Source organism: Diorhabda carinulata, chromosome 3 (genome assembly GCF_026250575.1).
Source record: "Diorhabda carinulata isolate Delta chromosome 3, icDioCari1.1, whole genome shotgun sequence".
Classification (NCBI taxonomy): domain Eukaryota; kingdom Metazoa; phylum Arthropoda; class Insecta; order Coleoptera; family Chrysomelidae; genus Diorhabda; species Diorhabda carinulata.
In genome coordinates this window covers 11214234-11226843 of record NC_079462.1, presented here as the reverse complement: position 1 = coordinate 11226843, position 12610 = coordinate 11214234, and positions in this window count along the sequence as shown.

Here is a 12610-nt window from a genome sequence, read left to right as displayed (position 1 = left end):
GAAACTTTTATCCATTAACTGATTGTAAAATATGGTAGTAAACATTATTTATCAATGCAATAAGAATACTTCCATATATAGATTGATATTTTACAGATTTGGCCCAATATTTTTTGCAATTATTCCAACAAAAAAAATCGTTGTTGATGTAAAGTCTACAGTTAATTGATTTAGTTGCTTTTTTATTTCATCACTTCCATACAAAGATCGACTTGTGTAGGATGACAATTCGCGGTTTCATATTTATTCATGTGTTCATTATTGAGAAAGGACTAAACTCTATAAACAAACAAGATATAGTTTTGGTCCCACATTTATGTTATGCCGACGGTGTTTGGATAAAGATTATGAGGAATTTCAAAAACGAGAACTCACCGATAGGCTTAAAATTTTTACCAGATACTCTATCACACACTAGATAAATTGTACCTATAAGGATTTTTGGCGTTTCGCAAGGAAAGAGGATGAAAAACATTTTTATTTAAAAATCGTTAATAATCCTTGAATATCTATTTGACAACCTTACATAGCTTCACAAGATTACGAATAATTTTTCTCTTATATTATTACGAACATAAGATATCCTTTTTATTTATTTATATTATTGTTATAATTGAGGAAAAAAATGAAATAATAAGCAATTAAAAAATAAGAATTAATTTATCATGCAAATAAAATGTCACTTTGCTATCTTTATGTGTGTTTATGTCAAAAATCAATGATTTTTTATTATGGTTCAATTTTAGCTATTACGAATAACTAATTTTTATCATAAAAGGAACACCAGTAGGGGTTGGACAAAGGGAGAAGTGGGAGAGGAGAGATGATAAGGTAGATATAATCAATTTCAATATTAATCCATAGAAAAAAAACTTTTACCTCCTTCGTTAAAAATTCTTTCAGATACACTTATTTTCATATATTTCATATATATTTGAGGGTATACACAAAACTGCAGGTGATTTTTTATGAGGGTTCCCGTTTTCGAAACGCTAGCCGATTATGGAAAATACAGATAGTAATGTATGAGGAATGGAACAAATTCAATAAAAAAAAAACAAAAACAGCTATGTTATTGTAGCAGCAACATCTAACCTACCCCTAAATGATTCTTATATATTTATTCTATACAAAAATATTTACAGAAAAGAGATAACATAGATTATTTTTATGTATACACATATCTTTCGTTTTCCAAACACTCGACATGTTGGAAACATACAGATAATAAACATCATTAATTCTGAAAATAAAGTGTTGCGGCAGTTATATATCAAATATAGAAACGTATCCGTTCACCTACTTTTTCATTCAGTCATTTTTTTCTATCAATTAGACCTAATAATACATCAAGGAATAGTAGCAAATGTATAAAAATGAGATTCAAACTAAGATAAAAACAAGTCAAACCGGCTGTTATTAAACTTGTTTGATCTAATATTTGAATATTTTTAGGCGACACAAACAAGAAAGTCAAATTATTGTGAAAGAGTCCCCGAGGATTAGCAGCGAATAATATTTTATTAACAAAAAAAAATAGAAGGGAAAATAATTAATCTGATCGCGAGAAATGAAAGAGCCACCGATACAAACTTATTAAAATAAGCGACATTTAACTAATTGTACAATAACAGTTAACGGGGACATTATATATTCTTCATATTTTGTATTTACCCGAACATGACTTTATATATGATAAATGATCTCATGTTTAAATATATAAAGTTTCATAATTCATCGATATTCTGACCTGTACGTAGCTTGAAGTTTCCTGAATTATATTCATGAAATGAAAAGATAACTATGGAAATCAAATCATTATGTAGTAAGAAAATAAATGAACCAAGAGAAATTGAAGTGCCTATTATTGAGCAGTGTAAGTAAAGGATACATTAAATTGGAGATTTTAATCAACTACAGTTTCCTTATTTTAACGTATTTACTTATACCATTAAAATTCCAGAACAAAGCAAGTTTCGCGAATTTCTGTAATTAAATGAACGTTTCGGTTTATGTCGTTATCGGAAATCACATTGTGTTCATTCAACTTATAATGACTTGATCATTTTTGGGAGAGTTTGAAATTAATTTACATATAAGGTAAGAAACGAATATATTATAAGTAGCATGATTGACAATTTATAGTTACACAGCTTTAATTGAAAATTTACTAGGTAGAAAAAGTATGACTATGTGTTTTTTTAGAATCTTCGTACGTAAATACAAGGCAGACTAGAATTTTGTACGTCAATTTATATAGCTTACAGCTACAGTCTTATGCGGATTTTCCTCAATTTCTAGAAGTACATTTTTTCATCAGTAAATTGAACATTTCTACCTGGTTTTTCGATATTTTTTAGTTGCCCAGAGGCCCAAAGGTCATAATACAAAATGTACGAGGATTCCAAAATCGTCTCGTTCATTGTTAAGTATTGAATGGCGGTCATTTGGAACATTCATTCCATACATATGGACCGCATTGTATATGAAGAAGCTATCTACAAGGAAGTTGCCGCAATCGTTTTATATTGCTTTTTATGCTCGTTAGCCTTAAAAATTCTTCTTTCTCTTTTTCTTTTTTCAATGTAAGCGAAATGCTTGCTTTTCTTCGTATTCTCTGCCGTTTAATTATTAGAGAGGTTGTCGCTCCATCTCTTGCGGTGTCCTCCAACGCTTCGGCGCCCTAAGGGCGACTTGTCTCTAGCTATTTTGACCATTCTGACGTTATTTATTCGATCTATGTGTTCGTTCCACTCTCTCTTTCTTACCAATATCCATTCGTTGTCTATCTCACATGTTCTTCTAATGTCCTCGCTTCTCTCCCTGTCAAAAAGTATTTTTTCAGCGATCCTGCGCTATATTTTCACTTCGGTGGTTTCTAAAATTCTCTTTGTGTTCGATGTATCTGGCCTGGTTTTCGCTGTGTATGTCTACAGCCTTTTAGATTCGATATTTGGTCTCGATTCCGATGTATTTGTTCGTGCTGCTTTTGTTTAACTATATTCTATTCTATTTCAGCTACTTCGTTAGTTGCGATTTTTGGAGTGTCTGGTATGCTTTCTGTATCTTCTTTTTTATACAATTCTTTAAAATATTGGACCAAGTTTCCTTTGTTATGTGGTTTGAACTATTGTATTCACTTGCTTCTTTTCTCTAAGTTCTGATGAATCTCCACATCTGTTTTTGGAGGCCATAAAAGTCATTTTTCTTTTTTTTAAATGCTTCCCAATACTATTCTTTCTTTTGCCTTACTAGTGTATTGGTGTCGTTTCTAACCCTCTTATAGTCATCGTATTCTTCCGGCGTTTTTGTTGTCATATGCTTTAGATAAGCCTTCCATGTGGTTTTATTGGGACCGTGTTTTCGTTGTTTTATATTTCGGGTGCCAAGGGCTTCTGTTGAAGCTTCTATTATGGTCCGATTTAGTTTTTCCCAGCTTTCAATCACTCCTTCTGCTCCTTCTTTTATACTAACTTCCCAAAGTGATTCAACAATCACATCTTGGATGAATATTCTCAAACGCAATATTAGTGAATATGCGTGCCCATTAATCCACCGTTGTTGCAAGAAAATTAGCTGAGTTCAGTGTATTCGGTCTCTTGATGCAAGTAGAGTTTTTCTACAATTTCTATAGAACCTTTCAGAAATATATGCTATGGTTTTTATTAAATTTTTCGAATCCCAGCAACATAACTTTATATGAGGCATTTTCGAAATTTTTGGACACATGCAGCCCTCCACTAAAAAAATTATATTTCTCAGTTTAAGTGTTTCTAATATTTTGGAGATTTGGACAAATAACACAGCTTTCAAAATCTGAGAAAAACTTGACAAAAATTTATATAGGGTGTTCAGAAAAAGTCCTCTTAATTTATAGCGTACAATCCAATGGGAAAAAGAAAAAAGTGGGTTGCCATTTGAAAAAATTTGAAATTTTGAATAGATTCCAAAAATTTTATGAAAACCATAGCATTCTGTTTTGTTCACTTCCGGTATAACCGGAAGTTTCAGAAAACTGAAATTATTTTAGCTAAAAAGAGCTGTACAGATATAGTCCAATAAAGTAGTATTCAATTGAAATGAATCTTGAATCTTGAAAATATTTTTCTACTATCATAATGTAATAACTGGTTTATGCAGACAAAATTAAGAATCAACATTAAACTAACAATTTCAATTAGTAGTTGCAAAACACTGAAATGATACTTGTAGTTCATGCAGAAAATTAAGAATAATTTCAAATTAAAATTAAACTAAGAAATCGCCAACTTTCAACTTCTTAGTTTAATTCCTTAATTTTGTTGAGTTAAACAGCACAGAATACGTCAAGTCAGTCTTTATTGGTGATATTGTTCTGTTTACAATATCATTGTTCTTTGGTTATGAAAATATTATTCTTGTATTGCGCCGATTTCTCCCGTGGTATTTTATTTTTAAAATTGATGATGGCAAAAATAGGAAAAAGCAGTCTGAAGTCTGAAAGTCAGCAATATCTCAGACGATAGAACACTGATAAACAGTATCAGGAGCTTTCCACTTTTGTGTGAGAAAAGGAACCATACAGGAAATTCCTATTGTTTTACCAGTAATTAATAACTATCCTTAATTTACTGCGTAAACCTAAAAATTTTCACCAAGAAATTTTGACTGCATAAACCAAGCTTTGGTTAACGTTTACCGAGACTACTTAAAGCTAATTAGGGCAGCTCCATCCATTCACTATTGGCAGGACATATAATAAGGTTGGGGTACAGGTGCACTCAAAGTAGCATTCCTGAGTTAACATAGTACACACTGCCACAATCAACCAATCATTGGAAATATTTTTAGAACTTCTAGAATATTTTCAGAAAAATACTTAAAAAAAGGTAGTGAAACTCGAATTTTCTCAATTACACCAAAATTTTAATCATCTGTAACAAACCGCAGTAACAAACCGGACCTCAAATACCATAAATTTATCATTAAATTCATTGTCATCGACAATCACTTTTAATAATAACTCTTGCCTATGAGTGTTACTTGATAGATGAATTATCTTATATTTTATTTATTGGGATAGGTTTTAACATTACCTTGAATTGATTTGCATACACCCATCGCCCTTGGAGGAAGTGATTCAGATTTTTAACAAGTTACAGCTCGTACCTTATGTATATATACAAGGTAACTCTTCCAAACATAAATCAGAATGTTAACATTAGATAAGTGCTAGTTTAGACTCACTTTCAAATTTCAAAATGCAATTTTCACGATATTTGCTAAAGACCCCATGGATCTACACTACTAGAAACGTAACTGAAAAGTAGGTTATCTAAATTTACAAAAAAAATATTCATTTGCTTAAGATGTACTAAATAATTTAACTAATAATTATTATTACGAATATACAGACATAGTAAATAAATCCAATATCAAAAGTCCTACCCAAGAAAAACATCAAAAGAACGCATTCACCTATCATGCCATGTCGACTAAAACAAAACATTGTAATCGACTAAATAGGAACCTTCATTTTTTACTTTATTTTATTATAACAATGGAGCGATTTTTGAGTTTGAATGTCATTTGATCATGTATCAAATAATATACGAATTAATGAAATATTAAAAGTGATTAATCAATATTTAGCTCCATTTAGCTCAAAATATTCTATTTACTGATCCTCCCTCTTTATCACAGATTTTTCAGCATCTTTGTTATGTGCAACTCTTCCATATATCAACTTACTAAGATTATAATTCCGGCTCCATTTATCTATGCTATGCTATGCTGAAAATATTAGAATTGCTTAGAATATCATGCGAAAATTCTTTATGCCCCCATATCACTTATACATAAATTTTTGAACAAATATAGACAAGAGTATTAGGGTTACTGAACTTTCTAAATTTTTGATGAATCACTTTGAAATATAATGCAAAATTATGCAATGTCTCGCAACAAACATTGAACTCTTTGTTACGAGGTGATACAAAAGGTTTGAAATTACCGCTATTTAAAAGTTTTGAAACTATCTTTTCTCTTACAAGATTGATAATGGTAATAGATAATTGTTTTATAATGTTAATAACTACGATCAATATAATTCTAAATGATTATTTTTAGCCCAGCACGTTAGTAGCACGTGCGCCATAATCATTGTTTATGATCTGAATTTCATACAAAATTGTATATTTTTTGGATTTCTTAAACTTCTTGTTACATTTAATTGAGTGATGAAAACGTCGGTTGATTCCAGTAATGTGCGTAGCTAAGATAGCAACGGAAATTTTAGTTTGTTTTCTCATGTTATTGACTTCAAGCGTTGTAAAAAATCCAGCTAATTATACAATTACTGGATTGATGTTTGAAAAATCTAATAGCATGGACGAAACAACTTCTTCAATTATCAAAACAAGTAAATGTTGAGAATATTGCAAACGATAATTATATGTTTACAAATAATCAATGACAATCAATATGATGGAATACTACACGTTCGAAAGATGTGATCGAAGTTTATAAAGAGAAATAATAAAAAATATTTGGGAAAAGGGAATTTGGAATACAAAACTCTTATTTTATGGAAAATAAGCAAATTTTCTTGAAAAATGGAAAATATTAAAGAAGAAAGTAACCTAGTATTGAAACAATATCAACAATATGTATCAACAGAAATATATACCACAAGGGAAGGGCAAGTAAACGGAGAATGAAATAACAAAAAAAATGAATTCAGGTGTTGTGATGATCAAACATGCACTTAATATACTAATAAAAAACAATTACCAATGAGAAATATCCTATACAGTATCAGACATCTAAATAAGGAATAAAATTACAGGGAAACTCTTAAAAGAGCTTCTTGGTAAAGTAATATTTACATTCTTTCATTATTAATGAATATTTTAGACTTAAAAATGTTCCAAAGATATGAAAAGTGGCAGAGATAACAATGATTCTAATACCACCAAACTCAATAAATCCTGTGTCATCATATTGACTAATTTCAGTTCTCCTTTCTACGGTATCTTCCAAGATGTGTCCATTTTGGAAACAAAAGGAGCCAATACTTTCCTGTTAATATAAAAAAAAGTGTCACAAAATATTTGACTATGTGATGGCTGCTTGGACAAAATTCCCCTCTTGAAATTTACAATAAAGCAATTTTGAGAACATGAATTCCCACTCTCGTATGTACATATTGCATACAGCTATGGGATTGTGTCAAGGGGAATAATCCTCCTCTGGTATTTAAAAATACGAGGAACGGCTCTTATATCACATCAATGTAAAGGCAGCTTTCCAGCAATGTGAACCTGACTAAAAGACTAAGACTTATCCATCTGAGTTTTATTTAATGTTGTGTTTCAAACACACCTGCTTGTAGTGTGTTAGCTAATACCGACTATCTACACCGGCATTACCAAGTTGCGGCATTATCCACCAGAAACTGTCCAACAAGTTCAGTCTTTTCAATACGTATTCATCATATTACAAGTAATAGCTGCAGAAGGTGCTCGAAAATGGCAATTTCAGTCTCTTCTACGATAGCTTCATTATCACCGATAGAAAAGTGACGAATAACAAATCCGACATCGTGTTGGTTGATAGAAGAATAGAAGAGTCAATTCAGTCCTTCTGGTCGATGTAGCAAACACTCATAACGTCCTTAACAAACACCAATAAAAACTGGCTAAATACGCGGATTTCGCAATTGAGATTAAACGGATGTGGCACAACGAAAATGTGGAAATAGTCTCAGTTATTATGTCAACAACCGGCGTGGTGCCTAAGACCTCACACGATAGCATGGCGAAACTGCGATTACCAAAAAACACCTTCGCCGACAAATTTACCGGAATAGGTAAATAATACCAGCTCTAAGCTAAGTAGTGCATAAATCTTTCGCATAATAATAATAATAATAGTAATAATAATAATAAATTATTTATTATTTACCATTAACAACAAATTATCGATATTTATCATAGAAAGGTGAATGAAAGGTTTGTGTTAGGTCGATTGACCAATTCTTCCACACTAACACTATACAAAACTTTTATTAAAGCATAGAAATACAAAAATCAGTAAATACTGAACACAAAGCACAATTTTTTCACTGTTGCTCAAAAAGCAGTCGCTCATATTTATTTTTAAATTCATTACAAGATAACAGATAATTGGGAATAACCAAATATTTAGTATAACTTGTTATGAAGAGGAACATTTATATATATCTTTATGATGAGTAGGTATATTTATTACATTTCTTCGTCTCAAATTCTAGTTATGGATGTCTGTTCTACAAGTAACTTTTGTGTACAAATATTCTGGTAAATTGTTTTTTAAAATTCAGTGGTATTCAGTTATGCTAATTGAGCTGTTTGAGCAATTATTATATCTTAGTTTAAATGTAGAACTATTCTTAAAGCAAAAACTGCAGGAAGAGAAAATTTTCCGAATGTAAATCACCCATTTTTACTAGGTCCACAAGTTCATATGACATTATTTTAGTGGACCAAAAAAACTAATATTGTATATGAGGTTCCACATAATAATATTTACGGACGGAAGCATATCAAAAACTACTAATAAACAAGAAACTATATATTATATTACATAATCCTTGAAACAATGCAATACTACAAAGTATTTTTGGAAATGCTTCATATACATAAAAATGGAAAATGCATCAATGATGAAAAGGATCTAAGCAATTCCAACAAAACGTATAATTCTGTTTTATGAATTTCAATCTTATTATAGATATTTTATGACAATGATAATTGTTGATCTTTTTCGTAAATTGGAATTTGAATTTTCACAATTAATGATAAAAAATGCGTGTATACTTGAAATATGTTTTATTTCGATAAACGAGTAATATTTTCATACAATGTCATCAGGTTGAAACATTGAAAATATTTCATATTAAAACACATTATCTATTGAAATAGGTTCGTAATTTAGATCATTTATTCAAGAAAATAAATAAAAAAGATCTTAGAAGTAGCAATTGAGAGAAAAATAAATTGTTTAAAAAGTAAGTTTTGTAAAGAATAGAATCTGATACTCAAAAACTTAAATGATCAAGAATTTCAACTAAAAATATTTTTACAAAAGGCATTTATTGGAGAATATTTCCAATAGAGAATCAATGAATATAAGTATGAATGGAGTACATACGTCAAAATATTATGTGTCATCATTGTGATTATTGATCTAGCATGATGACATCTTGCTTGTAAAATAATAATAATATCTAGGCGAGAAGTGAAACTTCAACATTCAATATAGATATATGACTCTTCAGGTACATCCACTGTTTTTTCTTTGAAAAGCAGAATTGCTATCTATCGAAAAGGGTTCAGACTCAAAGACTTAAAGTAAAGGTAGGGTGTCAGCATTAATGAATAGTCTTAAAGATGATATAGTCTGGCTACATCCACAATGAATGATTCTTTGTTGATAAGTTCAAAGATAAATCAAAGCAGAAGATTCGTCGTTAAATCTTCTTCAAAGTTTATTATCTGTCACTATGTTGAGAATATAGTGGAAAATTTTTAATATACCAACGACTGCTACTGTGTTTAAATTTTCACAAAAGACTTATTTAAATATAAAGGGAATACAAAATGAATCTAGACAATGTTTTCCTCCAGAAAGATTTAGTACCTAATTGACGTGGTATATATGGTACGTTCAAAAACGAAAACAGCCAGTAATATAGCCAGAATCCGATTGAAATTATTTTAGATTTAGAAAACGTCAGCACACATAATATAATACTGCTATTGATAATAATTTGGTAACAAAGTAGTACAACGCTAATTATTTGAATTAATGTTTAATGACACCGTTTCTATGATGTTTTAAATACACATAGCAATAGTCAATATAAATTATTAACAGTCGTTTTAATGTAAAAAAGTATATTAGATACTAAAATCAATCTTCGCTGCATATCCACATATTTGTTTTTGCATGAGGAATTGTGGTGGCAGATTAGGTTAGGTTATCGTTAAAAATTTACTCAAATAATTAGTGTTGTACTACTTTGTAATAAGCAGCATTATATTACGTGAGCTGACGTCTTCTAAACCCTTCTGGCAAACGCAAAACACATTTTTTTCTAGTTTAGTCTGATGGTGAAACAATCGAATTTCGTATTAAACATTTTTCATAGATACCAAGACTTTGTTTATTTATGACATAATTATAATTGTTATTGTGATGAATTTATTTTCTAAAAAATAATTCAAATTTCCGGTAACGCTAGCTCTTTCTGAGCCCAGAGAAGTCTCAAGAAGATATGAGAAAAAATACACAGCATTTGAAGAGTGGTTCGGCAATAGTTACATTGAAATTGAAACAAAGGAGTCAAAGTATTATTATATGATCTTCATAATATCTAATTCCTAGTAATTTCACTTATTTGTAGGCATTTAAGCTTGTAGATTAAGAAAATATCCACGGATTCCCTGTATCCCAAATGATTCATACTACAATCTATGATGCTACTTCATAGCAATCTGGTCATAGAACAATTTATTGAAATTGAGCATTTCTAGATCAAACAAGCATCTGTTATGGTCCAAGAAAGTTGCAACAGTTGATCGTGAAGATATTATCAATTTCTTGCATAATGCACTTGTTATTTATTGCATAAAGAACATCTGTTTGCATTACAAACTTCAATTTATAAACAATATCACATATTGTAGTCAAGGGTTATAATGAAAGTCCTTTATATTGAAGAGAGGGATTCTAGTGTGATGGTTACCATTTCTCAAAGAAAAGTACTCTTAGGTAAAATCTGTTTTTTAAAATGAAGAGTCTCTGCATTATCTTTAGAAAGGAAATAGAAACAGCGATCGCCACATGTCCAAATTACTCTTAAAGTATAAGAGCGGGCGTCGCATCAACCAGTAGAAAAGAACTTGTCTGGAAATACTAAGAATAATGTCCAATTTTTTATACTAAATACAGTGTACATTGAATTTGTGTTACGGCAGATGCAGGTGAAATTTTGATAAATTTAAAAATGCATTTTAGATGGTGTTACTACTGTAGCTGAGAATTATTTAGCAGATAAGGTTCAGTTTAAAGATAAAACAGCAGGAAGCAATAACAAGAAGGGTCCTGATAAATAAAGCAAATTAAGACTCCAAAGTAAATGACAATACTATAACTTGAAATAATGAAAAATTGAAGCATTTAATCATTTTTATGTACTTATTCAATTGCAAATGAAAATCTCCATGATGACACGGATATGAATATTCTGTCCTTGAAATTAGGTTAAATGTTCATTAGCATTTAGGATACTATAACTATTTTTATGGCCGAATAAAAAAGTGGTTACTAATGAAAATATTGTTTGTAATATCAAATGAAGAATCCATGAATTTAGGGAGGAGATTATTTGATGTTAAGAAGCTGGACAAATAAGCAGTATAAAAGCTTTTTATAGAGTAGCGAATGCTTGTAGAATTTTGTAATTATTTGTATTCGACTGATTCACTTATTACAAACATTTTCACACTTTTGTTTTTCCACTTTTGTATAGTTCGTTCCAAAATATATTATTACGTACCACGTAATAATCTATAGTAATCTCTGACATCTGTGAATTGCGAAGAGTAAAATAAACAGTCGTTCATCGAAAATAAATTCATTTTCTCTTTATACAGTTTTCACTATTTGGTTGATATATAACCTTCTACATTTAATATTTAAATTGATGGTTGTAGAATAAAATAAAATAAAATAAAAAATTGATAAAAACAGTTTTATTAATCAATTACAAAATTCTTTTATACATTCGGTTTTATAAGCATCACTTCTTTTACTATATGATATTTTTTATTAAATATATAAGTAATGTTTTTCAATTGAAGCTTTTCTTCTTTTTTTTATGTAGACTATAGTGGTCAGAAATAACATGTCTTGTTAGCTGATGCCACAGACTTGCATTTCTCTAAAAAAAGGAATCCCTATAAATTGACGTTTTGGGAGTCAGCAGACTACCTGGGTTTTCATGAATCACGTTTGTCTGTTGTGTAGATTTTGCAAATTCTGCTCTAGGTCAGATTATTTGGACAGCTCGAAAGATTATTTGCCGTGGTGATATCGGTTAAACAGAGTCATGTCAGATAATTTTCTTCTATGCTCTACGCTGTCCAAGTTTCTGATAAATTTTGGATCGCCTGCTTTCTTCAGTAACTGCAGTTTGAACTAAAATTTTAACTGAAGCACCAGTCAATAACAAAATAAAAAAATATTTTCATCAAAGCAGATTTTTTAGAGGAAATATGATGATCCGATTAGATACTAGCACTATTATTTTGGAATAAGTTTCTATGTAAATATTATTCCAATTTATAATTATGAACGTCTTAAGTACTTACTACTGCTAGTTGTTTGGGATTATTAACTACCTATACCGGATGTTTATTAGAGTCAAGATGTAATATCGTGGAACGAACTATATGTTTTAAGTGTTACACTTTCATTAGCATACATTTTATGATGTTGTTCCTCGCAAAATTCCGAATTTACTTTTTTCAAGTTAAATATTTACACATGAATGGATCGTTATCTCTTTCTTCATCATATAAAGTCA